This window comes from Calonectris borealis, unplaced genomic scaffold (genome assembly GCF_964195595.1).
Source record: "Calonectris borealis unplaced genomic scaffold, bCalBor7.hap1.2 HAP1_SCAFFOLD_130, whole genome shotgun sequence".
Taxonomy (NCBI): domain Eukaryota; kingdom Metazoa; phylum Chordata; class Aves; order Procellariiformes; family Procellariidae; genus Calonectris; species Calonectris borealis.
Window position 1 is genome coordinate 105,001 of NW_027441518.1, and position 5,000 is coordinate 110,000.

Here is a 5,000-nt window from a genome sequence, read left to right on the forward strand (position 1 = left end):
GACAGCGACCCGACGAGGCGGGCGCGACCCCGGGACCCAGGCCCCTGCCGGGGCGGCTCGCTCCGCAGCGGGCGGGGATGCGGCACCGAGAGCCGACGCGACGGCGGCGGCAGCGGCGGCGGGGGACGCCCCCCGGCCGCCCGCGGCACGCCTCGGGGCCCACCCGGGCGGGTGCGGCCCCACGCTCGCCTTCTCGTCCCCGGTGGCTTTTCTGGCTCGGCCGCCCCGCCGCCCAGCGCTGCTCGCGGCCGGCACCCGCGGGTACCCGGACCGAGGCCGGCACCGGCGCCTCGCGTGCGATAGGACACCTGAGAGCTCGCGGGGCCACGCGGCCGTCACACAGCCCGGTTCGGTAAAGAAGCCCGAGGAACCCCGTCGCTCGGGGCAGCAGGACAACACCTCGCATGCGACGGGAAGCGAAGTGGAAAGGAGACCGCCCGGCCTGAACACCGGACACCGCCGTGGCTCCCTGTTACGGGGAGCACGGAAGAGCCGGCCCGCCGGGGGCCCTCTCCGACGCGACCCGAAAGGCCTCATCGATCAGGAAGGGAAAGGGGAGAGGAGAGACGGAAAGGAAGCACGGGCCCCACGGCCACGGTCCTGGGACAGCGACGGCCGCGCGCGCTCGCCGCCGCCCCGGGCGGGGCGGGCGGCAGAACGCGGGGCTCTGCGTGCGAGCGAGAGGGCAGCGTCTGCGGAGAGCCGCAACGGCGGCCTGGTCACCGGCAGAGCCGGCCCGCCGTGAAGCGTCTCCGACGCGCCCTGGGTGCCACCTCGATCGGGAGAGGAAGCGCGGGCCCCACGGCCACGGTCCTGGGACAGCGACGGCCGCGCGCGCTCGCCGCCGCCCCGGGCGGGGCGGGCGGCAGAACGCGGGGCTCTGCGTGCGAGCGAGGGGGCAGCGTCTCCGGAGAGCCGCAACGGCGGCCTGGTCACCGGCAGAGCCGGCCCGCCGTGAAGCGTCTCCGACGCGCCCAGGAACACCTCTGCAGGCGCTGCCTGCGGGTCTGGGTCGACTGAAGGGGGGGAGCGGGAGGTGCCGCCGGCCACCCGCTCCGCGCATCGATTCCCTTGAGCGAGGTCAACGGGACCGAGGGAAAGCCGCGGCAGGCTCGACTCCCCCGGTCTTCCAGCGTTCGAGTGCCGGCCACCGGTACCGGTCTTTGCCCTGCGCCCCGGGGAACCGCTTACCCCGGGGGAGGAGAAGGCCGAAGAAGACTAAGAGGCACCGCGCCTCACCCGTGCCATCCCCGGGTAACGGGGGCCGGGAAAAGCCGCTCAAGGCTCGACGCCCGCGGCCACTTGCCTTCGGCTGCCGGCCGCAGGGACCGGCCGCCCTTTTCTTCCCGCTTGCGCGGGCTCCAGCTTAGGGCTGGAGAAGTTCGGAAGGGCGAGGCGCCGCCACCTCGCCCGTACGAGTGCAGACCTTCCCAGCGAGCCCTCCTGCTACCAGGACTCGCGCCAGCAAAAAAGAGGACGAGGCGCCGCCGCCCCGCCTGCACCATCACCGGGCCCTCGGGGGCCGGGGCAAGCCGCGGCCGACTCGAGACCCCCCGGCTGTCTGCATTCGGCTGCCGGTGTTTCTGCCCGCTTCGCGGGCTCCAGCTTAAGGCCGGAGAAAAAGGACAAGGCGCCGCCACCTTGCCCGTCTCCATCACACGGCCCTCGGCAGCCGGCGGCAGCCCTGGTGGGCTGGGCACTCGCGGGCACCTCTGCCCCGGAACGGTGCCAGCACCCGCCTTTGCCATCATCGGGCCCCCCGGGGCCGAGGGAGGCTCGGCTCCCCCGGCCTTCCAGCGTTCGAGTGCCGGCGACCGCCACCGGCCGCCGGTCTTTGCCCTGCCCCGCGGGGAACCGCTTCTCCCGGGGGAAACGAGGACGAGGCGCCGCCGCCTCGCCTGCACGCCGCAGTCCCGTCACCGGGCCCGCCTGACACCACCAGCTGCCCGCGGAGGGCTCGCACCGGTGAAAACGGGACGCCGCCGCCCCGCCTGCGCCGTCAGTTGGGCCCTCGGGGGGCCGGGGGGGGGAAGCCGCGGCAGGCTCGGCACCCCCCGGCCGTCTGCGTTCGGCTGGCCGGGAGCCGGCCGCCGCTCTCTCCGCCCGCTTCGCGGGCTCCAGCTTAAGGCTGGCACAAAGGGACGAGGTGCCGCCAACCTCGGTCGTCCCACCAACCGGGCCCTCTGGAGCCGGGAGTAAGCCGCGGCAGGCTCGACGCCCCCCGGCCGTCTGCCTCCGGCAGTGACCTTCACCATCACTGGGCCCCGGCTGGGTGCGTTCGAGTCTTTGCCCTGCCCTGCGGGATCCGGCCTTATGCCTCGTGCCGGTCGGCAACGGCCGCCGGAGCCGGCCGCCGGCTCCGGCTCTCCGCAGCTCCCGACCCCTCGGACACGCTGGGCTGGCTTGTCGGGCAAGCGCTGGGAGATGGCCGGACCGAAGAGACTGGAAGCTGGGCCGGACCACCGAGGGAACCGCCACGACGGCCGCCGAGCACCCCACTTTGCTGGCAGAACCGCGGGCCTTGCAGCCGCTGACGAGCGCTGCTCTGGAGACGAGTCACGGCTCGCTCCTATAGTACGGACCGGCACGTCCCCGCCGCCGGCAAGCTCCAAGAGCGGCGCCTCTGCGCACCGGGGAGGCGCGCCAACCACGCCGACTTTTACGATGACGTAACTGGAGGCAGCGAAAAACAGCGACCCCTTCGGCAGCTCCGACGAAGCAGCGGGGACAACACGTCTACCCCTCGGCCCCGGCAAGGCGACCAAGTCCCGCCGGAGCCGGGTAGACTTGGCCGCCCTTATCGCCGGACGCTACGCAACCAACAACCCGCGGTCGCCGGGTACCGCAGGCGGCCCCACGGGCTCCGAAAAGGGGTAGACCTGACGGCCGCCGCCGAGCCCGGAGCCGGGTAGACATGACGGCCGCCGCCGGGCCCGGAGCCGGGTAGACCTGACGGCCGCCGCCGGGCCCGGAGCCGGGTAGACCTGACGGCCGCCGCCGGCCCCGGAGCCGGGTAGACCTGACGGCCGCCGCCGGCCCCGGAGCCGGGTAGACCTGACGGCCGCCGCCTGGCCCGGAGCCGGGTAGACCTGACGGCCGCCGGCGGCCCCGGAGCCGGGTAGACCTGACGGCCGCCGGCGGCCCCGGAGCCGGGTAGACCTGACGGCCGCCGGCGGCCCCGGAGCCGGGTAGACCTGACGGCCGCCGCCGGCCCCGGAGCCGGGTAGACCTGACGGCCGCCGGCGGCCCCGGAGCCGGGTAGACCTGACGGCCGCCGCCGGCCCCGGAGCCGGGTAGACCTGACGGCCGCCGGCGGCCCCGGAGCCGGGTAGACCTGACGGCCGCCGCCGGCCCCGGAGCCGGGTAGACCTGACGGCCGCCGGCGGCCCCGGAGCCGGGTAGACCTGACGGCCGCCGGCGGCCCCGGAGCCGGGTAGACCTGACGGCCGCCGCCGGCCCCGGAGCCGGGTAGACCTGACGGCCGCCGCCGGCCCCGGAGCCGGGTAGACCTGACGGCCGCCGCCGGCCCCGGAGCCGGGTAGACCTGACGGCCGCCGCCGGCCCCGGAGCCGGGTAGACCTGACGGCCGCCGCCGGCCCCGGAGCCGGGTAGACCTGACGGCCGCCGGCGGCCCCGGAGCCGGGTAGACCTGACGGCCGCCGCCTGGCCCGGAGCCGGGTAGACCTGACGGCCGCCGCCTGGCCCGGAGCCGGGTAGACCTGACGGCCGCCGCCGGCCCCGGAGCCGGGTAGACCTGACGGCCGCCGGCGGCCCCGGAGCCGGGTAGACCTGACGGCCGCCGCCGGCCCCGGAGCCGGGTAGACCTGACGGCCGCCGCCGGCCCCGGAGCCGGGTAGACCTGACGGCCGCCGCCGGCCCCGGAGCCGGGTAGACCTGACGGCCGCCGCCGGCCCCGGAGCCGGGTAGACCTGACGGCCGCCGCCGGCCCCGGAGCCGGGTAGACCTGACGGCCGCCGCCGGCCCCGGAGCCGGGTAGACCTGACGGCCGCCGGCGGCCCCGGAGCCGGGTAGACCTGACGGCCGCCGCCGGCCCCGGAGCCGGGTAGACCTGACGGCCCCTCCGTGCTCCGGGTCCGGCTGGACCGGGCTGCCGCCGTCTCCCGTCCGGGGGGTGTGTGGGGAGGTGGGGAACCGGGGGGGTGATTCGAGATTTAAGCGGGTCTGATACAAGGGCCACCCTGTCCCCGTCTTCCTGCCCGCGGTGGGCGATGGGGAGTGGGGGCATGCGTGCGTGTGCGTGCGTGTGGGCGTAATTCCCCCACCCCCCGCCCGTTTCTGGGATTTAAAGGGCTTTTAATGCAGGAGAGCGAGCACTGCGTCACACAAGAGTTATTGTCCGTATCGGTTTCCGTAGGGAAAAAGAAATCAATCAAATTCTGGTAAAATTAATTTTCTTTTAGCACGGCTAGGTGGACGATACCCCCGGAAAAATAAAACGGGGCCGATTGGAGAATCTCGATAACGCTCGACCTGCTTTGTTAAGACGCGTGTACAAATACTCCTCAATCCCCTGCGCACCAAGAACTGACCCCGGGTAAATTAAGGTCAAGGTCAAGTGACTAGCGATTCGGTGACCGACGTTTCTATCCCTCGCTTAGGACCGAGGTATTCGACGACGATGAATGAATTCCTTCGTGCGGAAATGAAGGAAATGAATCGACGTTAAAAATTAAGGAAGACTTAATTTATCGAACCAATGAAATAAACCATTGGGTTCATTGAAGAGATCCCAAAACATAAACATGGCTATGGACACATCAATAACGAAGGATCGGATTTCTTTACCAAATCTGCATTCCTCTCTTTCGGGCACGCCAAGAGGTGACGGACGGGAAAGGGAGAGAGAGGGAAGGTGGGGCCGATGAGTACCTGTTAGTAATTACTGTTAATTCTTTAATAAAGACGGCTGTAATAGATAAATTTGGCAAGAGTACGTGCAAGAGTTAGTTGTAAATTAAATGAAAATGTGAAGGGTCGCT